Source organism: Somniosus microcephalus, chromosome 4, assembly GCF_052327205.1.
Source record: "Somniosus microcephalus isolate GS21.2 chromosome 4, FLI_Smic_1.0, whole genome shotgun sequence".
Lineage (NCBI taxonomy): Eukaryota > Metazoa > Chordata > Chondrichthyes > Squaliformes > Somniosidae > Somniosus > Somniosus microcephalus.
In genome coordinates, this window is record NC_140990.1 from 11,608,412 (window position 1) to 11,632,475 (window position 24,064).

Below are 24,064 nucleotides of genomic sequence, written 5' to 3' on the forward strand. Positions count from 1 at the left end.
GTACAGCACAGAAACAGGCCATTCAGCCCAACTGGTCCATGCCAGTGTTTATGCCCCACACCCACCCTACTTCAATTAACCCGATCAACATCTCCTCCCATTCCTTTCTCCCTTGTGTGACTTCCCCATAAATCCATCTGTGCTGTTCACCTCAACTACTCCCTGTGGTAACGAGTTCCCCATTCTCACCATTCTCTGGGTAAAAAAGTTTCTCCTGAATTCCCTCCTGGATTTATTGGTGACTTTTATATTTATGGCCCCGTAACTATGATGAGATTCGGTTAAGCTGCCCAGTATGTTGTTGTACTTTGTCTTTTTCTGATGAATGAAACATTACTGAGCCCCTGTACCCGTGTTATGGGATGAAGAGCCAGACAAGTGAAGGCACAACGTCTGGGTGTGAATCTGATAATAACCTCACGGACCGTATAGGTGTGATAACCAGACGGGCTTGTGGTTATCGTCTGGTCACAGATGGACTAAATTCCCTGAATTAGCAGGAGTTCAGGAGGCGGTCAACAGACGGGTCCAAACAATCCCATTTCCTGAGCGGTAACCAAGCTTGTGTATAAGAACAGGCCACTTAAGCCGTTGTCAGTTGGAACAGACTCGAGAAGATCGCGCGTGAATCCACTGTACTTCTATTCTCCAGATTGAGGGAATTATCACCCGATCTGTGTTATGCAGCGCTCTTAATAAAGCCTGGAGAGACAATTTGTGTTCTTGTGAGCTTGATTATCTGGTATCCGAAACCCTGGGACTCCCAATCATTGGAGTCAACCTCAGTGTGTGGAAAGGGATTCCCTGGTGTATCCCACCCACTGACACACCAGAGTGTCCACAGTGTGACTGCGGTGGGTCGATTCCACTGTTTCCGATGCCTTTAATCACATCCAGGACTGAACCATGTTAATTCAGGCAACTGGGGCTTGTTAATGTTAAAAGCCCCCAATAACTGGGCTGGATTTAAAGATTATTCCTTGTTCTCTCAGTACTAGTGAGCAGAGAGAAGCTGATGTTATAGAATCATAGAGCACAGTAGGATGCCTTTCGGTCCATCGTGCTGGTGCCAGCTCTCTGAAAGAGCGATGCAATTAGTCCCACTGCCCTGCTCTTTCCCCACAGCCCTGCAAATTTCTGCCTTTAGTATATATCCAATTCCCTTTTGAAAGTTACTATTGAATCTGCTTCCACCTCCCATTCAGGCAGTGCATTCCAGATCATCACAATTCGCTGTGTAAAAAAAGTCTCCTCATTTCCTCTCTAGATTCTTTTGCCAATGATCTGAAACCTGTGTCCTCTCGTTACCGACCCTCCTGCCAGTGACAACAGCTTCTCCTTGTTTGCTCGATCAAAACTCCTCATCATTTTGAGCACCTCGCTCACAGCTCCACTTAACCGTCTCTGCTCCAAGTTATATTGCCATTGTTTTGTGAATTGTTGCTGTGATCGAGGTGCTGGATGTCCGTGCCTGGGGAATGGGACATTCTATTCTCATGAGCACCGAGTGTCAGCATCCAGCAATCTCTGGTCAGGGACTGTCTTTTTAAACTGCCTCACCTCAGCTTTTTGACTCCCTGATTTCATTATTAAACATTTCAGTGTTTTTGCAGACTGACCAAGGCTGAACAGATAAATGTGAGGTATTACATTTTGGTAGGAAGAATGGGGAGGTCACATCACTTGGAGGGTGCGAGTCTAGGTGGGGTAGAGGAACAAAGGGATCTCGGAGTACAAACACACAAATCACTAAAAGTTGCGACACAGGTTAGCAAGGCCATAAAAAAGCAAACCAAGCACTCGGGTTTATTTCTCGAGGGATAGAATTGAAAAGTAGTGAAGTTATGCTAAACCTGTATCGAACCTTGATTAGACCACACTTAGAGTACTGCGTACAGTTCTGGTCACCATATTATAAAAAGGATATAGAGGCACTGGAGAGGGTGCAGAGAAGATTTACAAGGATGATACCAGAAATGCGAGGGTATACATATCAGGAAAGGATGAACAGGCTGGGTCTCTTTTCTCTTGAAAACAGAAGGCTGAGGGGTGACCTAATAGAGGTCTTTAAAATTATGAAAAATGTTGATAGAGTGGATAGAGAGAGAATGTTTCCACTTGTGGGGAAGAGCATAACTAGAGACCATCAATATAAGATAGTCACCAAGAAATCCAATAGGGAATTCAGAAGAAACTTCTTTACCCAGAGAGTGGTGAGAATGTGGAACTCGCTGCCACAGGGAGTGGTTGAAGCGAACAGTATCGATGCATTTAAGGGGAGGCTAGACAAGCATATGAGGGAGAAGGGAATCGAGGGTTATGCTGATAGATTTAGATGAGGAAAGACGGGAGGAGGCTCGAGTGGAGCATAAACACCGGCATGGACTGGTTGGGCTGAATGGCCTGTTTCTGTGCTGTATATCCGATGTAATCCTATGTCAAGTATCCCAGCTGGCTTCGCTCCAGGCACTTTAGCTCAGTGGGCAGCACTCTCACCTCTGAGTCAGAAGGTCGTGGGTTCAAGTCCCAGTCCAGATACTTGAGCATAAAAATCTAGGCTGACACTCCAGTACTGAGAGAGTGCTGCACTGTCAGAGGTGCCGTCTTTCGGATGAGATGTTAAACCGAGGCCCCCGTCTGCTCTTTCAGGGGGATGTAAAAGATCCCATGGTGCTACATTGAAGAAGAGCAGGGGAGTTCTCCCCGGTGTCCTGGGGCCAATATTTATCCCTCAATCAACATCACTGAAATAGATTATCTGGTCATTGTCACATTGCTGTTTGTGGGAGCTTGCTGTGCACCAATTGGCTGCTGCATTTCCTACACTACAACAATGACTACACTTCAGAAGTTCTTCATTGGCTGTAAAGCGCTCTGGGACATCCTGAGGTTGTGAAAGGCGCTATATAAATGCAAGTCTTTCTTTCTCAGCAAGAGGGCGAGTGTCCGTGGTTGGAGGGAGGAGCTCAGTGTTGTCACTGGGTGGACACAGACAGATTGAAGCTAAAAGAAAAAGAATGCTGAAGTTTGGAATGATAATACACAGTCAGGAGATGAGCCCTTTGCCTAGATAAGGGAGGTGGTAGCTAAGAGACCCACAGACCTAATAACACTGCAAACTGCTCAGGCAGCAGACTTGTTGCAACATGTGAGGTCACGAGTGAGTTGGTGAACAGACACAGAGCTTTGGGCATTCCTGAGAGACGCAAACTGGTTCTGTAACCGGGAGAACAGGTTGAGGGAGTTACCCTACGTGGGACGGCTCGTCTGAGGTGTTAACACAGAGTCAGCTTGGGAATGGGATGATCAATGAATCATAGAATCATAGACATTTACAGCACTAGAAGGAGGCCATTCGGCCCATCTTGTCCGTGCCGGCCGACAAAGAGCTATCCACCCTAATCCCACTTTCCAGCACTTGGTCCGCAGCCTTGTAGGTTACGGCACTTCAAGTACATATCTGTTAGGGTGAAAATTATATAGCTTAAAGCAGCAACATAAAGAATTAAAGAATGTATTGTAAGAAGTGAACTTGTAAATAAGAAACAAGACAAATAAACTCAGCTTAAGAGGGGGCGGCTCAGCTCGGGACACAACCTGTAATTCCCCCTTAGGCTTTACAACATTCGCTGCCCTCATTTTGTGTTAAATTCACAAAGTTTCCATCTTTGTCCCATGAGGATTCCCCATAGTGTGTCTAAGTGCTGTTGTGGTGGGCAAGGGGCAGGAATTAACTGGTTGTGTCTGTTCCCATTAAAACCATTGTGCTTGACATTCATTGAATTGAGGAATAGTCGACATTTTTAAGTAGTTTCTTGCCAGATTGCGGGTAGGCAAGATAATTGATAGAAGGCCTCCAATCAAATTACATCAGTGCCCTTCAGCCAGTCAGATTAATGTGTTCAAATGAGGCAAAATAAAATTAACAGTTATTGAATGTGGGAAACACTAAATATTTCACATTTATTCAGTGGTGCAGCCTTCTGCAAACTATTTGCTGGAAGCCCTTTGGATGTATTAATGTAATTCTACTATTCTATGATGCAAAGTCGATGAATCAGAATTGTGAGTATTGATGAGTTACAGTAATTGGTAGCTGCAAAACTGCCCATTTTGTAATTAACCGTTAAAAAGTGCCCAAAGTTCTGGAAGGTTCCATATCATTTAATGTTGCCAAACTAGTATCCTGTGAGGACCGGGGAGTTGTTGCTGGGGGAGCGAGATTGGTTGAAGACACCTGTGTGTAATATTTTGCGAGAATGTATAAAAGAAGTTTCAATACCTTGTTGCTAAGGGAACGTGATTGGGTGAGGACAGGAGAATTGTTGCTGGGGGAGAATGTTGTCAATTTCTGTCCTGGACTCTCAGTGATGGCTTTTGGAAACTCCTTTCACCGGCTGTGAGAAGGGCAGGATTGACAGACGGGGAAACTCAAACCAAACTTCACATCAAGAGCTCAGAGAGTCACTCCATTCATCAGGACCTGAAATTCATCGGCCTTTTGAGTGTGGAAGGAGAAATGTTTGGGAGGTAAGTAGCACGGAGTCCAGTTCTACGGAGTACGGATTCTACAGAGTACTTAACTCGGGAATTGGGTGAGTGAGCGAATTCGATGAGGTGGGGGTAAGAGGGGCTGCTTGATACGTGAAAAAATATAAACAACTAGGGTTTAATTAGGACTGTGGGCTAAGTTACAGTAAAGACCTAAAGCATATAACTAAATGTAATAAATTAAACAAGGTTATTAACTAGATTAAAAACTATTAATAGACAATTGGGTATTTCAAAACTTCAAAACCAAATTAGTTAAATAAAATACAATAGAGATGGCCGGGCAGGTGATGTGTTGCAGCTGTAGCATGTGGGAGCTGGTGGACCCCAGTGTGATCCACAGCAACCGCAGAGAGTCATAGAGGCACAGAAGGAGGCCATTCGGCCCATCGAGTCTGTGCCGGCTCTCTGTAGAGCAATCCAGTCAGTCCCATTCCCCCGCTCTATCCCCGTAGCCCTGCAAGTTTATTTCCCCCAAGTGCCTATCCAGTCTCCCCTTGAAAACATTGAGTGTCTCCGCTTCCACCACTTCCGTCGGCAGCGAGTTCCAGGTCCTCACCACTCGCTGCGTAAAAAAGTTTCCCCTCTGTAATTGGTCCCTAGCCTTGTATGCTATGGTGTTTCAAGTGCTGATCTAAATGCTTCTTGAATGTTGTGAGGGTTCCTGCCTCTACCACCCTTTCGGGCAGTGAGTTCCAGATTCCAACCACCCTCTGGGTGAAAAAGATTTTCCTCAAATCCCCTCTAAACCTCCTGCCCCTTACCTTGAAACTATGCCCCCTTGTTATTGACCCCTCTACTAAGGGGAAAAGTTCCTTTCTATCTCCCCTATCTATGCCCCTCATAATTTTGTACACCTCAATCAGGTCCCCCCTCAGCCTTCTCTGCTCTAAGGAAAACAACCCCAGCCTGTCCAGTCTTTCTTCATAGCTGAAGCACTCCAGCCCAGGTAACATCCTGGTGAATCTCCTCTGCACCCTCTCCAATGCAATCACATCCTACAGTGTGGCGACCAGAACTGCACACAGTATTCCAGCTGTGGCCTAACTAACATTTTGTACAGCTCCATCATAACCTCCCTGCTCTTATATTCTATGCCTCGGCTAATGAAGGCAAGTATCCCATATGCCTTTTTAACCACCTTATCTACCTGTCCTGCTGCCTTCAGGGATCTATGTACATGCACACCAAGGTCCCTCTGATCCTCTGTCCTTCCTAGGGTCCTACCATTCATTGTGTATGCCCTTGCCTTGTTAGTCCTCCCAAAATGCATCACCTCACACTTTTCAGGGTTAACTTCCATTTGCCACTGTTCTGCCCATCTGACCAACCCGTCTATATTGTCCTGTAGCCTAAGGCTTCCCTCCTCGCTATTTACCACTCCACCAATTTTCCTGTCATCTGCGAACTTACTGATCATACCTCTTACATTAATATCTAAATCATTAATGTACACGACGAACAGCAAAGGACCCAGCACCGATCCCTGCGGTACACCACTGGACACAGGCTTCCAGTCACAAAAACAACCTTCGACCATCACCCTCTGCCTCCTGCCACTAAGCCAATTTTGGATCCAATGTGCCAAATTGCCCTGGATCCCATGGGCTCTTACCTTCTTGACCAATGAGTCTAGGTCCGGATCAGTCATGGCCCTGTGGGTAGCGGAGCGGGCCCAGGGGCCGTGTAGCCTGATCCTGCTCCTATTTCATGTGTCTAATTCTGTTAGATTCAGGAGATGGTTCTGTGATAGTGGATTGGCGGTTAGGATCAGATCAGCCATGATCTTATTGAATGGCGGAGCAGGCTCGAGGGGCCGAATGGCCTACTCCTGCTCCTATTTCTTATGTTCTTATGTAATCTCCCATGTGGGACTTTGTCAAAAGCCTTACTGAAGTTGATGTAGACTACATCAACTGCACTACCCTCATCCACACACCTAGTCACCCCCTCTCAAAATTCAATCAAATTGGTTAGACATGATCTCCCCCTGACAAAGCCATGCTGACTATCCTTGATTAATCCTTGCCTCTCCAAGTGGAGACTAATTCTGTCCCTCAGAACTTTTTCCAATAATTTCCTGACCACTGATGTTCGGCTCACTGGCCTGTAATTCCCTGGTTTATCCCTACTACTACCCTTCTTGAATAATGGTACTATGTTAGCTGTTCTCCAGTCCACTGGCACCTCCCCTGTGGCCAGAGAGGTTCTGAAAATTTGTGTCAGAGCCCCTGCAACCTCCTCCCTTGCCTCACCCAGCAGGCTGGGATACATCTCGTCTGGGCCTGGGGGTTTATCCACTTTTAAGCCTGCTAAAACCGCTAGTACCTCCTCCCTCTCGATGCTAATATGTTCAAGTATATCACAATCCCCCTGCCTGATTTCTATGCCTACATCGTCCTCTATAGAGAACACAGATGCAAAATATTCATTTAAAACCTCACCCACATCTTCCGGCTCTACGCACAGATTGCCACTTTGGTCCCTAATGGGCTCTACTCTTTCCCTGGTTATCCTCTTGCCCTTAATATACTTATAAAACACCTTGGGATTTTCCTTTATTTTGCCTGCCAGTGTTTTTTCATGCCCTCTCTTCGCTCTCCTAATTTCTTTTTTAAGTACCCCCCTGCACTTTCTATACTCCTCTCGGGCTTCCACTGTTTTTAGTCCTTTGTATCTGCCAAATGCCTCCCTTTTTTCCTAAACCATTCTTGTATATCCCTTGACATGCAGGGTTCCCTGGGTCTGTTGGTCCCACCCTTGACTTTTACGGGAACATGTTGGTGTTGTACTCTCACTATTTCCTTTCTGAAAGATTCCCACTGCTCCGATGTGGATTTTCCTACAAGTAGCTGATCCCAGTCCACTTTGGCCAGATCCTGCCTTATCATATTAAAATCGGCCTTCCTCCAATTTAGAACCTTTATTTCCAGTCCGTCTCTGTCCTTTTCCATGACTACCTTAAATCTCACTGAATTATGGTCACTGTCACCAAAGTGCTCTCCTAATAACACTTCTACCACTTGCCCGGCCACATTCCCTAGAATTAGGTCCAGTACCGCCCCCTCTCTTGTAAGACTTTCTACATGCTGCCTCAAAGAGCTCTCCTGGATGCAGTTGATGAGCTGGAGTCCGAGCTTCGGACACTGCGATACATCAGGGAGGGAGAAAGTTTCCTGGACACTTTGTTCCAGGAGGCAGTCACACCCCTTAGGTTAAATCCTTCAGATTTGGTCCGTGGTCAGGGACAGGAGGCTGTGACTATGAGTGAGGCAGGAATGGGGATCCAGAAGGTAGCATTGGAGGAGCCTCAGCCCTTGCACTTGTCCAACAGGTACGAGGTTCTTGCAGCCTGGGTGGGCGAGAGCAGGGACTGCAGGGAGGATGAGCAATCTGACCACAGCACCGTGGTACAGGGGGCCATTCAAGTTGCGGGAGTAAAAAGGAATGTAGTAGTGGTAGGGGACAGTATAGTTAGGGGGATAGATACTGTTCTCTGTAGCCGAGAGCGTGAGTCCCGAAGTCTGTGTTGCCTGCCCGGTGCCCGGGTTAAGGACATCTCCTCTGGGCTGGAGAGGAACTTGGAGTGGGAGGGGAAGGATCCAGTTGTCGGGGTCCACACAGGTACCAAGGACATAGGTAGGACTAAGAAAGAGGTTCTACTGAGGGAGTACGAGCAGCTAGGGGCTAAATTAAAAAGCAGAACCACAAAGTAATCTCTGGATTACTACGTGAGCCACGAGCAAATTGGCATAGGGTCAATAAGATCAAAGAGTGGCTCACAGATTGGTGTGGGAGAAATGGGTTTCAATTCATGGGGCACTGGCAGCAGTACTGGATTTGCTGATGACACAAAGATAGGTCGGAAAGTAAATTGTGAAGAGGACATAAGGGGGCTCCAAATGGATATAGATAAGTTAAGTGAGTGGGTAAAGATCTGGCAAATGGAGTATAATGTGGGAAAATGTGAAGTTGTCCATTTTGACAGAAAGAATTAAAAAAGAAGCATATTATCTAAATGGTGAGAGATTGCAGAGCTCTGAGATGCAGAGGGATCTGGGTGTCCTAATGCATGAATCGCAAAAGGTTAGTATTCAGGTACAACAAGTAATCAGGAAAGCTAAGAATGTTATTGTTTATTGCGAGGGAAACTGAATACAAAAGTAGGGAGGTTATGCTTCAGTTCTACAGGGCATTGGTGAGACCACATCTGGAGCACTGTGTACAATATTGGTCTCCTTATTTAAGGAAGGATGTAAATGCGTTGGAAGCAGTTCAGAGAAGGTTTACTAGACTAATACCTGGAATGGGCGGGTTGTCTTATGAGGAAAGGTTGGACAGGCTAGGCTTGTATCCGCTGGAGTTTAGAAGAGTAAGAGGTGACTTGATTGAAACATATAAGATCCTGAGGGGTCTGGACAGGGTGGATGTGGAGAGGATGTTTCCTCTTGTGGGAGAATCTAGAACTAGGGGTCACTGTTTAAAAATAAGGGGTCACCCATTTAAGACAGAGATGAGGAGAATTTTTTTCTCAGAGGGTCGTGAGTATTTCGAACTCTCTTCCTCAGAGGGCGGTGGAAGCAGAGTCTTTGAATATTTTTAAGGCAGAGGTAGATAGATTCTTGATAAGCAAGGGGGTGAAAGGTTATCGGGGGTAGGTGGGAATGTGGAGTAATCAGATCAGCCATGATCTTATTGAATGGTGGAGCAGGCTCGAGGGGCCGAGTGGCCTACTCCTGCTCCTAATTCGTATGTTTGTATGTAACCTGTGCAGCAGCTGGGGCCTGAAAATCAGCTTCACTGCCCCTGGGCTGGGAAAGGGTGACATGAGGCAACAGTCTCCCTCTTACCCCTTTCTACACTCCTTTTACAGGGTTTTAGAAGTGGAGCATTTACAGCCAGGAAGCTCAGACCGAACATCACGTCAAGAACAGACAGAGTCGCTTGATTCATCAGGACCTGATTCAGTCGCTCCTCCAATCTGCTGGCACACCAGTGAGTTCACACTGATGAGAGACCTTTTAAATGTTCTGAGTGTGGGAAGAGCTTCAAAATCTATAAGTACCTGAAGCAACACCAGTGGCTACACACTGGGGAGAGCCCGTTCACTGGCCCCGTGTTCCAGAAGGGTTTCACTCAGTCATCCACTCCGATGATACACCAGCAAGATCACACTAGGGAGAGACCTTTAACCCGCTCCGTGTGTGGGAAGCGATTAATTGCACCCTCTGTGCTGCTGAGACACCAGCTTGTCCACACCAATGAGAGACCGTTGACCTGCTCTGTGTTTTTGAAGCGATTCTCTCATTCTGCCACCCTCCTGAGACACCAGCTTGTTCACATTAAATGTTCTGACTGTGGGAAGAGATTTAAAAGGTCCCAGGATCTGAAGACACACCAGCTGGAGAGAGCAGGAGAGAGTCTGTTCACCTGCTCGGTGTGTGGGAAGAGATTCACTCGGTCCTCGAAACTGCTGGCACACCAGCGAGTTCACACTGGGGAGAGGCTGGTGAAACATTCCGACTGTGGGAAAAGCTTTCAAATGTCCCAGGAGCTGAAGGGACACCAGCTGGAGACAGCAGGAAAGAGGCCATTCACCTGCTCCGTGTGTGGGAAGGGATTCACTCGGTCATCCAGCCTACTGACACACCAGCAAATTCACACTGGGGAGAGACCATTCACCGGCTCCATGTGTGGGAAGGGATTCACCCAGTCATCCAACCGACTGACACACCAACGAGTTCACACTGATGAGAGACCATTTACATGTCCTGTCTGTGGGAAGAGCTTTAAAACCGCTGGGAATCTGAAGCAACACAAGCAAGTTCACTCTGATCAGAGACCATTTACATGTTCTGACTGTGGGATGAGCTTTAAAAGCTCCGAGAATCTGAAGGGACACCAGCGAGGTCACACTGGGGAGAGGCCGTTCACCTGCTCCATGTGTGGGAAGGGATTCACCCAGTCATCCAACCTACTGACACACCAACGAGTTCACACTGATGAGAGACCATTTACATGTCCTGTCTGTGGGAAGAGCTGTAAAACCGCTGGGAATCTGAAGCAACACAAGCAAGTTCACTCCGATCAGAGACCATTTACATGTTCTGACTGTGGGGTGAGCTTTAAAAGCTCCAAGAATCTGAAGGGACACCAGCGAGTTCACACTGGGGAGAGGCCGTTCACCTGTTCTGTGTGTGGGAAGGGATTCACTCGGTCCTCAACTCTGCTGCAACACCAGCGAGTTCACACTGTTCTGTAGTGCAGGGCCCTGGAGAAAGCTGGGGTGACATGAACATGGAATGGATGAATGTTTTATAAATTCTTGTACTGCTGTTTAATCTTTAAGACTGTTGTGCTGATGATTCCCTTCGATTGACTGTTCATGGTGTTCCATAGAATGTACAGCACAGAAACAGGCCATTCGGCCCAACTGGTCCATGCCGGTGTTTATGCCCCACACCCACCCTACTTCAATTAACCCGATCAACATCTCCTCCCATTCCTTTCTCCCTCATGTGGCTTCCCCTTAAATGTATCTGTGCTGTTCACCTCAACCACTCCTTGTGGTAGCGAGTTCCCCATTCTACCACTCTCTGGGTAAAGGTATTTCTCCTGAATTCACGACTGGATTTATTAGTGACTTTTATATTTATAGCCCCATAAATATGAGATTTTGTTAAGCTGCCCAGTATGTTGTTGTACTTTGTCTTTTTCTGATGAATGAAACATTACTGAGCCCCTGTACCCGTGTTATGGGATGAAGTGCCAGACAACTAAAGGCACAACGTCTGGGTGTGAATCTGATAACCTCACGGACCGTATAGGTGTGATAACCAGATGGGCTTGTGGTTATAGTCTGGTCACAGATGGACTAAATTCCCTGAATTAGCAGGAGTTCAGGAGGCGGTCAACAGACGGGTCCAAACAATCCCATTTCCTGAGTGGTAACCAAGCTTGTGTATAAGAACAGGCCACTTAAGCCGTTGTCAGTTGGAACAGACTCGAGAAGATCGCGCGCGAATCCACTGTACTTCTATTCTCCAGATTGAGGGAATTATCACCCGATCTGTGTTATGCAGCGCTCTTAATAAAGTCTGGAGAGACAACTTGTGTTCCTGTGAGCTTGATTATCTGGTATCCGAAACCCTGGGACTCCCGATCATTAGAGTCAACCTCAGTGTGTGGAAAGGGATTCCCTGGTGTATCCCACCCGCTGACACACCAGAGTGTCCGCAGTGTGACTGCTGTGGGTCGATTCCACTGTTTCCGATGCCTTTAATCACAGGCATGTGCGGCCCAGTTAAAGGGACATCGACCGTCACATCCTCTTCCCTCGGAGTATTGGTGTCAGTTAAAGAGTCTGCGATCTTTTTGTCTTCTCCTTTGTAACTAAAGGGACAATGTGTCTCCTTACCTCAACGTAACACCTCGATATTTAAAGAGACATTGTCTCTCTGTATTCATAGAATCACAGAATAGCACAGAAGGAGGCCATTCGGCCCATCGAGTCCGTGCCAGCTCTTTCGAAGAGCAATCCAGTTAGTCCCACTCCTCCGCTCTTTCCCCATATCCCTGCAATTTATTTCAGTTCAAGTATTTATCCCGTCCCCTTTTGAAGGCTCCTGTTGAATCTGCTTCCACCGCCCTATCAGGCAGCGCGTTCCCCATCACAACAACTCGCTGTGGGAAAAAAGTTTCCTCATGTCACCTCTGGTTCTTTTGCCAATCACCTTAAATCTGTGTCCTCTGGTTAATGACCCTTCCTCCACTGCAACAGTTTCTCCTTATTTACTCTATCCAAATTATTCATGATTTTTAACACCTCTATCAAATCTCCCCTTAACCTTCTCTGCTCCAAGGAGAACAACCCCAGCTTCTCCAGTCTCCACATAACTGAAGTCCCTCATCCCCAGTACCATTCTAGTAAATCTCCCCTTAACCTTCTCTGCTCCAAGGAGAACAACCCCAGCTTCTCCAGTCTCTCCACATAACTGAAGTCCCTCATAACATAAGAACATAAGAAATAGGAGCAGGAGTAGGCCAATCGGCCCCTCGAGCCTGCTCCGCCATTCAATAAGATCATGGCTGATCTGATCCTAACCGCCAATCCACTATCACAGAACCATCTCCTGAATCTAACAGAATTAGACACATTCTAGTAAATCTCCCCTTAACCTTCTCTGCTCCAAGGAGAACAACCCCAGCTTCTCCAGTCTCGTCACATAACTGAAGTCCCTCATCCCTGGCACCATTCTAGTAAATCGCCCCTTAACCTTCTCTGCTCCAAGGAGAACAACCCCAGCTTCTCCTGTCTCTCCACATAACTGAAGTCCCTCATCCCCTGGTACCATTCTAGTTAATCTCCCCTTAACCTTCTCCGCTCCAAGGAGAACAACCCCAGCTTCTCCAGTCTCTCCACATAACTGAAGTCCCTCATCACTGGTACCATTCTAGTAAATCTCCTCTGCACCCTCTCCAAGGCCTTGACATCCTTCCTAAAGTGTGGTGCCCTGAATTGAACACAATACTCCAGCTGAGGCCTAACCAGTGTTTTATAAAGGCTTAGCATAACTTCCTTGCTTTTGTACTCTATTCCTCTATTAATAAAGTCAAGGATCCTGTATGCTTTTTTTAACAGCCTTCTCAACTTGTCCTGCCACCTTCTAAGATTTGTGTACATACACCCCGAGGCCTCTCTGTTCCTGCACCCTCTTTAAAACTGGACCATTTAGTTTTATTGCCTCTCCTCATTCTTCCTACCAAAATGTATCACTTCACACTCCTGTGTTAAATTTCATCTGCCACATGTCTGCCCATTTCACCAGTCTGTCTGTGTCCTCCTGAAGTCTGTTACTATCCTCACTGTTTACAACATTTCCAAGTTTCATGTCCTCTGCAAACTTTGAAATTGAGCCCTGTACACCCAAGTCCCGGTCATTAATATGGATCAAAAAGAGCAGTGGTCCTAATTGCGAGCCCTGGGGATCCCCACTGAATCCCTCCCTCCAGTCTGAAACACAGCCGTTCCCCACTACTCTCTGCCTTCTGTCCCTGAGCCCATTCTAGATCCATGCTGTCACTGTCCCTTTAATCCCATGGACTAAGGCCAACAAGTCTATTATGTGGGACTTTGTCAAACACCTTTTGAGAGTCCATATACACAACATCAACCGCTCTACCCTCAACCCTCTCCGTTACTTCATCAAGGAACTCCATCAAGTTAGTCAGACACGATTTGCCTTTAACAAACTGACTTTCAGTTACTAGCCCAGACATTTCTAAGGACCAATGAATTTTGTCCCGGATTATTGTCTCTAAAAGTTTCCCCACCACCGACGTTAGGCTGACTGGTCTGTAGTTGCCGGGTTTATCCCTCTCCCCTATTTTAAACAGGGCTGTAACATTTGCAATCCTCCAGTCCTCTGGCACCATCCCCATGTCCAAGGAGGATTGGAAGATTGTGGTCGGAGCCTCCGCAATTTTCACCCCTACTTCCCTCAGTAACCGAGGACAAATCCCATCCGGACCGGTGACTTTTCTACTTTGAGGACTGCGAACCTTTGAAGTCCCTCCTCTTTATCTATTTGTATCCTATCCAGTATCGCTCCGGCCTCCTCCTTTACTGCTACATTGGCAGCATCCTCTTCTCCAGTGAAGACAGATGCAAAGTTCTCATTTAGTCCCTCAGCCCAGCCCTCTGCCTCCACAAGACAATCTCCCTTTAGGTCCCCAATCAGCCCCTCCCTTCCTTTGACTGCCCTTTTACTAGTTAAGTCTTTATAAAAGACTTTTGGGTTCCCTTTTATGTTCGCTGCTAATCTGTTCTCATACTCTCTCTTTGCCCCTCTTATTCCATTGTTTAGATCTCCTCTGTACTTTCTATATTCAGCATGATTCCCCACTGTATTATCAACCTTACATTTGTCATAAACCTCCTCTTTCTCTCTCACTTTAACCTCTATCTTTAGTCATCCAGGGAGCTCTAGCTTTGGATGCCCTTCCTTTCCCCCTCATAGGAATGTGTCTGCTCTGTACCCGAACCAGCTCCTCTTTGAAGGCCTCCCATTGGTCATTTTCTGTTTTGCCTCCCAATTTTTGACTCCAATCCACCTGGGCTAGATCCCTTTTCCTCTCACTGCAGTTAGCCCTCCTCCAGTTAATTATTTTTACGCTTGATTGTTCCTTGTCCTTTTCTATAACTATTCTAAACCTGATGATATTATGATCACTGTTCCCCCAAATACACTCCCACTGAAACACGCTCCACTCGCCCCACTTCATTCCCCAGAACTAGATCCAGCTCTGCTTCCTTCCTCCTTGGGCTGGAAAGACACTGATCCAGAAAGTTCTCTTGTACACATTTCAGGGATTCCTCCCCAATTTGCCCTTTACACTGTTACTATCTATATTCGGATACTCTGTAGTTCTTGCATCTTTCTGTAATTTGCCTGCAAATCTGCTCCTCTATCTCCTCCCCACTATTTGGTGGCCTGTAGTAAACACCCAGCAGTGTAATAGCTCCTCTATCTCCTCCCCACTATTTGGTGGCCTGCAGTAAACACCCAGCAGTGTAATAGCTCCTCTAGCTCCTCCCCACTATTTGGTGGCCTGTAGTAAACACCCAGCAGTGTAATCGCTCCTCTATCTCCTCCCCACTATTTGGTGGCCTGTAGTAAACACCCAGCAGTGTAATCGCTCCTCTATCTCCTCCCCACTATTTGGTGGCCTGTAGTAAACACCTAGCAGTGTAATAGCTCCTCTGTCTCCTCCCCACTATTTGGTGGCCTGTAGTAAACACCCAGCAGTGTAATAGCTCCTCTATCTCCTCCCCACTATTTGGTGGCCTGTAGTAAACACCCAGCAGTGTAATAGCTCCTCTATCTCCTCCCCACTATTTGGTGGCCTGTAGTAAACACCCAGCAGTGTAATAGCTCCTCTATCTCCTCCCCACTATTTGGTGGCCTGTAGTAAACACCCAGCAGTGTAATCGCTCCTCTATCTCCTCCCCACTATTTGGTGGCCTGTAGTAAACACCCAGCAGTGTAATCGCTCCTCTATCTCCTCCCCACTATTTGGTGGCCTGTAGTAAACACCCAGTAGTGTAATCGCTCCTCTGTCTCCTCCCCACTATTTGATGGCCTGTAGTAAACACCCAGCAGTGTAATAGCTCCTCTATCTCCTCCCCACTATTTGGTGGCCTGTAGTAAACACCCAGCAGTGTAATCGCTCGTCTATCTCCTCCCCACTATTTGGTGGCCTGTAGTAAACACCCAGCAGTGTAATAGCTCCTCTATCTCCTCCCCACTATTTGGTGGCCTGTAGTAAACACCCAGCAGTGTAATAGCTCCTCTATCTCCTCCCCACTATTTGGTGGCCTGTAGTAAACACCCAGCAGTGTAATCGTTCCTCTATCTCCTCCCCACTATTTGGTGGCCTGTAGTAAACACCCAGCAGTGTAATCGCTCCTCGATTGTTCCTGAATTCAAACCAATCTTTGCTCCCTCGACGACATCACCCTCTCCAGTGCAGTAATAGTTTAGTTGATCAATACTGCCACCCCCTTCTCTTTTTCATTCTCTATCTTTCCTGAATACCTTGTAGCCAGGAATATTAAGATCCCAATCCTCCCTTTCTTTGAGTCTGGTCTCTGTTATTGCCCCTATATCAGAGTCCCCTGTGGCACCTTGTGCCTGCAGCTCACCAACCTTATTTACCAGACTATGTACATTTACACACATGCCCTCCAAACACATCTTAGTCTGCCTTGCTTTTGCCCTGTCTGATTCCTCCTATTTCTGAACTTTTCTTCACTCTGGTGCTATTTCTCTCTCTTATATATTATTATATCTATGACAGCTAGTTCTGGTCCCCCCCGACAAGTAGAAACATTTTCTCCATGTCTACCCTATCAAACCCTTTCATAATCTAATGACCTCGATCTGGTCACCCCTCAGCCTTCTCTTTTCCAGAGAAATGAGCCCCCAGCCTGTTCAGCCTTTCCTGATCGGTATATCCTCCCAGTTCTGGTGTCATTCTTGTGAATCTTTTTTGCACCTACTACTGATGTCAGGCTAACTGGCCCAGGGGTCCTTGTTTTCTCTCGCCCTCCTTTCTTGAACGGCGGGGTTCCATTTGATACCTTCCGATCCCCAGGGACCGTTCTAGAATCTAAGGAATTCTGGAAGATCATAACCAAGACTCGAGGAGTTATTGGTAAACTCCTGGAGTCTGTAATATGGGATAAAGTTAATTACAAACTCACAGAACAAGGAGAATCGCGGTCCCTTTAACCAGCACAAATCCCTGTGTGGAGGAGAGGGGGAGATACAGTCTGTCCCAGGAACTGTCCCACAACAGAATGAGAGACCCTGTCCCTTTGATTGATGAATTTAAAAAGTCTGTATTGCAACCTGAGCCCGTGTGTTGTGAGCCAAAGAGCCTTGTGTCCAATGAGGGGAATAAAGGCCCACAGCCTCCCCTGGCCCCGGGCCCTGAACAAGGGACTGGAGAAACTCGCTGCCCTGCGGATAAGACAATCAGCCGGCGCAAGTCCCGCCCCTCAGGCTCCCCGATTGGTTGGAGGATCCGCCACCGGCTCACTCCTCCAGCCCTGCCCCACTCGCTCCCTATTGGTCGGAAGCTCCCGTCAATCAGGCCCTGGGCCACGTGTCACTGGAGCGCGCTCCGCCAAACTGAAGAAGCTCTGCTCGGGGCCCGGATCCGTGGACTCTCAGGTTTGGATTCCCCTTTATTCTCTCCCCTCCTCTGCTCTCAATCGGATCTGGGGGAAAACTCACTTTCCCTCACTGATTGCGGCTCTTCACCAACACCGACTTTACAAAGAAAGCCCCGCGTGGCAGCCTGGAGCTCAGGGGCCCAGCGCGCGGGAGGATGATTGACAGGGGCCCAGGGTGTGTGCTGAGCATGCACGGTGTGGGCCGGGCACCTGTGGAGCAGGAGAGGGCGGGACCATGGGGAGCATGCGCAGGGTCAGCCACAACTCAGCGCGGCGGCCGGAGCTGATGAGAGACACAAGAACATAAGACGTAGGAGCAGGAGTAGGTCATTTGGCCCCTCGAGCCTGCTCCGCCATTCAATAAGACCATGGCTGATCTGATCTTGGCCTCAACTCCACTTCCCTGCCCGCTCCCCATAACCCTTGACTCCCTTATCGTTCAAAAATCTGTCTATCTCCACCTTAAACACACTCAATGACCCAGCCTCCACAGCTCTCTGGGGAAGAGAATTCCAAAGGTCAGAGGTTGGGTATCCTGTGGCAAGTGTCTCACCTCCTGACTCCCCAAAGCATTTCCACCATCTACAAGGCACAAGTCAGGATTGTGATAGAATACTCTCCACTTGCCTGGATGAGTGCAGCTCCAACAGCACTCAAGAAGCTTGACACCATCCAGGACAAAGCAGCCCGCTTGATTGGCACCCCAGCCACCACCTTAAATATCCACTCGCTGCACCACCAGTGCACAGAAGGAGGCCATTCGGCCCATCGAGTCTGCGCCGGCTCTTTCGAAGAGCAATCCAGTTAGTCCCACTCCTCCGCTCTTTCCCCATATCCCTGCAATTTATTTCAGTTCAAGTATTTATCCCGTCCCCTTTTGAAGGCTCCTGTTGAATCTGCTTCCACCGCCCTATCAGGCAGCGCGTTCCCCATCACAACAACTCGCTGTGGAAAAAAAGTTTCCTCATGTCACCTCTGGTTCTTTTGCCAATCACCTTAAATCTGTGTCCTCTGGTTAACGACCCTTCCTCCGCTGGAAACAGTTTCTCCTTATTTACTCTATCCAAATTATTCATGATTTTTAACACCTCTATCAAATCTCCCCTTAGCCTTCTCTGCTCCAAGGGGAACAACCCCAGCTTCTCCAGTCTCTTCACATAACTGAAGTCCCTCATCCCCAGTACCATTCTAGTAAATCTCCCCTTAACCTTCTCTGCTCCAAGGAGGACAACCCCAGCTTCTCCTGTCTCTACACATAACTGAAGTCCCTCATCACTGGAACCATTCTAGTAAATCTCCTCTGCACCCTCTCCAAGGCCTTGACATCCTTCCTAAAGTGTGGTGCCCTGAATTGAACACAATACTCCAGCTGAGGCCTAACCAGTGTTTTATAAAGGCTTAGCATAACTTCCTTGCTTTTGTACTCTATTCCTCTATTAATAAAGTCAAGGATCCTGTCTGCTTTTTTAACAGCCTTCTCAACTTGTCCTGCCACCTTCTAAGATTTGTGTACATACACCCCGAGGCCTCTCTGTTCCTGCACACCCTTTAAAACTGGACCATTTAGTTTTATTGCCTCGTCTCATTCTTCCTACCAAAATGTATCACTTCACACTTCTGTGTTAAATTTCATCTCACGTTTCTGCCCATTTCACCAGTCTGTCTGTGTCCTCCTGAAGTCTGTTACTATCCTCACTGTTTACGACATTTCCAAGTTTAATGTCCTCTGCAAACTTTGAAATTGAGCCCTGTGCACCCAAGCCCCGGTCATTAATATGGATCAAAAAGAGCAGTGGTCCTAATTGTGAGCCCTGGAGATCTCCACTGAATCCCTCCCTCCAGTCTGAAACACAGCCGTTCCCCACTACTCTCTGCCTTCTGTCCCCGAGCCCATTCTAGATCCATGCTGTCACTGTCCCTTTAATCCCATGGACTAAGGCCAACAAGTCTATTATGTGGGACTTTGTCAAACGCCTTTTGAGAGTCCATATACACAACATCAACCGCTCTACCCTCAACCCTCTCCGTTACTTCATCAAAGAACTCCATCAAGTTAGTCAGACACGATTTGCCTTTAACAAACTGACTTTCAGTTACTAGCCCAGACTTTTCTAAGGGCCAATGAATTTTGTCCTGGATTATTGTCTCTAAAAGTTTCCCCACCTCCGACGTTAGGCTGACTGGCCTGAAGTTGCCGGGTTTATCCCTCTCCCCTATTTTAAACAGGGCTGTAACATTTGCAATCCTCCTGTCCTCTGGCACCACCCCCATGTCCAAGGAGGATTGGAAGATTGTGGCCGGAGCCTCCACAATTTTCACCCCTACTTCCCCCAGTAACCGAGGACAAATCCCATCCGGACCGGGCGACTTTTCTACTTTGAGGACTGCCAACCTTTGAAGTCCCTCCTCTTTATCTATTTGTATCCTATCCAGTATCGCTCCGGCCTCCTCCTTTACTGCTACACTGGCAGCATCCTCTTCTCCAGTGAAGACAGATGCAAAGTTCTCATTTAGTCCCTCAGCCCAGCCCTCTGCCTCCACAAGACAATCTCCCTTTAGGTCCCCAATCAGCCCCTCCCTTCCTTTGACTGCCCTTTTACTATTTAAGTCTTTATAAAATACTTTTGGGTTCCCTTTTATGTTCGCTGCTAATCTGTTCTCAGACTCTCTCTTTGCCCCTCTTATTCCATTGTTTAGATCTCCTCTGTACTTTCTATATTCAGCATGATTCCCCACTGTATTATCAACCTTACATTTGTCATAAACCTCCTCTTTCTCTCTCACTTTAACCTCTATCTTTAGTCATCCAGGGAGCTCGAGCTTTGGATGCCCTTCCTTTCCCCCTCATAGGAATGTGTCTGCTCTGTACCTGAACCAGCTCCTCTTTGAAGGCCTCCCATTGGTCATTTTCTGTTTTGCCTCCCAATTTTTGACTCCAATCCACCTGGGCCAGATCCCTTTTCCTCTCACTGCGGTTAGCCCTCCTCCAGTTAATTATTTGTACGCTTGATTGTTCTTTGTACTTTTCTATAACTATTCTAAACCTGATGATATTATGATCACTGTTCCCCTAAATACTCTCCCACTGAAACACGCTCCACGCGCCCCACTTCATTCCCCAGAACTAGATCCAGCTCTGCTTCCTTCCTCCTTGGGCTGGAAACACACTGATCCAGAAAGTTCTCTTGTACACATTTCAGGGATTCCTCCCCAATTTGCCCTTTACAGTGTTACTATCTACATTCGCATAATTGAAGTCCCCCATTATCACTACTCTCTAATTCTTGCATCTTTCTGTAATTTGCCTGCAAATCTGCTCCTCTATCTCCTCCCCACTATTTGGTGGCCTGTAGTAAACACCCAGCAGTGTAATCGCTCCTCTATCTCCTTCCCACTATTTGGTGGCCTGTAGTAAACACCCAGCAGTGTAATAGCTCCTCTATTGTTCCTGAATTCAAACCAATCTTTGCTCCCTCGACTACATCACCCTCTCCAGTGCTGTAATAGTTTATTTGATCAATACTGCCACCCCTTCTCTTTTTCCTTCCCTATCTTTCCTGATTACCTTGCAGCCAGGAATATTAAGACCCCAATCCTCCCTTTCTTTGAGTCTGGTCTCTGTTATTGCCCCTATATCAGAGTCCCATGTGGCACCTTGTGCCTGCAGCTCACCAACCTTATTTACCAGGCTATGTACATTTACACACATGCCCTCCAAACCCATCTTAGTCTGCCTTGCTTTTGCCCAGTCTGATTCCTCCTATTTCTGAACTTTTCTTTACTCTGGTGCTATTTCTCTCATATATTATATCTATGACAGCTAGTTCTGGTCTCCCCCAACAAGTGGAAACATTTTCTCCACGTCTACCCTATCAAACCCTTTCATAATCTTGATGACCTCTATCTGGTCACCCCTCAGCCTTCTCTTTTCCAGAGAAATGAGCCCCCAGCCTGTTCAGCCTTTCCTGATCGGTATATCCTCCCAGTTCTGGTGTCATCCTTGTGAATCTTTTTTGCACGTACTACTGATGTCAGGCTAACTGGCCCAGGGGTCCTTGTTTTCTCTCGCCCTCCTTTCTTGAACGGCGGGGTTACATTTGATACCTTCCGATCCCCAGGGACCGTTCTAGAATCTAAGGAATTCTGGAAGATCATAACCAAGACTCGAGGAGTTATGTGTAAAGTCCTGGAGTCTGTAATATGGGATAAAGTTAATTACAAACTCGCAGAACAAGGAGAATCGCTGTCCCTTTAACCAGCACAAATCCCTGTGTGGAGGAGAGGGGGAGATACAGTCTGTCCCAGGAACTGTCCCACAACAGAATGAGAGACCCTGTCCCTTTGATTCATGAATTTAAAAAGTCTGTATTGCAATCTGAGCCCGTGTGTTGTGAGCCAAAGAGCCTTGTGTCCAATTAGGGGAATAAAGGCCCACAGCCTCCCCTGGCCCCGGGCCCTGAACAAGGGACTGGAGAAACTCGCTGCCCTGCGGATCAATCAGCCGGCACAAGTCCCGCCCCTCAGGCTCCCCGATTGGTTGGAGGACCCGCCACTGGCTCGCTCCTCCAGCCCCGCCCTGCTCGCTCCCTATTGGTTGGAAGCTTCCATCAATCAGGCCCTGGGCCCGGGTCACGAGTCCCTCACAAAGAAAGCCCCGCGCGGTCGCCGGGCGGAGCTGCTGGTCGGCGGGAGCGGGGTCGGGAGATTAATAAACTGCGGGTAGGCTGTGCCGCAGGGTTTATAAAGTTGGAGAACGGCCCCAGGCCCGAATGAGATCCAGCGGCCTAATCTCTGATCCACCGGACAGCAGCTGTGAAGCTTTTTCTTGGTGACAGGCCCGGGTTACGCGCCACCATCTTGGTGGAGGAAAGACAGACTGGTTCCACCCGCAGCACAGTGCATGTGCAGCCATCTTGGTACAGGAACATGGTGTGGGCGGTGCTTCAGGGTCCCCGTGACCAGGAGAGACAATCATTGACTCATTGATTTTATTCTCACTCTGCACACAGCGGGTGTAGAACTGAAACCAACCAGAGTAGAGGGAGGAGGAAAACTGGGAGTGAAGGCAAGAAAAGTTGGAGATGGTGCGATGGGTTTGGATTTCAGCACAGGGAGGAGGGAGAGTGTGTGGGACGGGGATTTACAGCTTTGGGGGAACAAGAGAGGAAAGAATGTTCCACAGAAACTGGAATTGTCTGTTCTGAATTTCTATCCTGTATTTACAGTGATGACTTTTGTAAACTCCTTTTACAGGGTGTGAGAAGGGCAGGATTTACAGACAGGAAACTCAAACCAAACATCACATCAAGATCTGACAGAGTCACTCCATTCATCAGGACTTGAATATCACTGACCTTTGAATATGGAAGGACAAATGTTTGTCTGTTCTGTCTGTGGGAAAAGATTTCAAACATCCGTGTGACTGGAAAACACACACCCGAGTGAGAGTGTTCCAGTGTACTGACTGTGGAAAGAGGTTTAACCAGTTACACAGCCTGAAAAACATCGCACCATTAACAGCGGGGAGAAACCGTACACGTGTTCTGTGTGTGAACGAGGCTTCAACTGATCGTCCAACCTGGAGAGACTCAAGGACACCCGCAACACGGAGAAACGGTGGAAATGTGGGGACTGTGGGAAGGGATTCGATTGCCCATCCAAGCTGGAAACGCATCGGCGCACTCACACTGGCGAGAGGCCGTTCACCTGCTCCGTGTGTGGGAAGGGATTCGCAGAGTTATCCATGCTCCAGATACACCAGTGAGTTCACACTGGGGAGAGGCCGTTCACGTGTATTGAATGTGGGAAGGGATTCACTCAGTCATCCAGCCTCCATACACACCAGCGAGTTCACACTGGGGAGAGGCCGTTCACCTGCTCCATGTGTGGGAAGGGATTCACTGGTTCATCCACCCTGCTGGCACACCAGCTTGCTCACACTGATAAGAGACCAATTAAATGTTCCCACTGTGGGATGAGCTTTAAAAGCCCTGGGGAGCTGAAGGGACACCAGCGAGCTCACACTGGGGAGAGACCGTTCACCTGCTCTGTCTGTGGGAAGGGATTCGCTCGGTCCTCCAACCTGCTGGCTCATCAGCGAGTTCACACTGACGAGAGACCCTTTAAATGTTCTGACTGTGGGATGAGCTTTAAAAGCTCCCAGGAGCTGAATGGACACCAATGATTTCACACTGGGGAGAGACCTTTCACCTGCTCTGTCTGTGGGAAGGGATTCACTCGGTCCTTCAACCTGCTGGCACACCAGCTTGTTCACACTGACGAGAGATCCGTGAAATGTTCTGACTGTGGGAAGAGCCTTAAGAGACACCAGCGTCTTCACACTGATCATAGAATCTAACAGCACAGAAGGAGGTGATTCGGCCCATCGTTTCTGTGCCGGCTCTTTGAAAGAGCTGTCCAATTTAGTCCCAAACCCCAGCTTTATCCCCAGAACTCTGCAAACTAGTCCTCTTCAAGGACATGTCCAATTACCGTTTGAAAGTTCCTGTGGAACCTAATTCCAGCATCCTTTCAGATGGTGCGTTCCAGATCTTAACAACCCTCTGTGTGAAAACAATTCTCCTCATTTCCCTCTAGTTCTTTTAGCAACTATTTTAAATCTGAGACCTCTGGTTACCGACCCACTTGCCAGAGTGAACAGTTTGTTCCTACTTGCTCGATCAAAACCCCTCATTATTTTGAACACCTCTATTAGGTCTCCTCTTAACCGTCTCTGCTCTAAGGGGAACAACCCCAGCTTCTCCAATCTCTCCA

General features: G+C 47.7%; 1 protein-coding gene and 1 pseudogene across 1 annotated transcript in view; one reads left to right on the forward strand and one right to left on the reverse strand.

Annotated features, from left to right (window-relative positions):
• LOC147118294 (proteasome activator complex subunit 1-like) overlaps positions 1-24,064 on the forward strand; it is a 1,298,587-nt gene that overhangs the window by 110,485 nt on the left and 1,164,038 nt on the right. The window lies entirely within an intron of this gene.
• LOC147118298 (uncharacterized) overlaps positions 1-24,064 on the reverse strand; it is a 97,703-nt pseudogene that overhangs the window by 34,058 nt on the left and 39,581 nt on the right.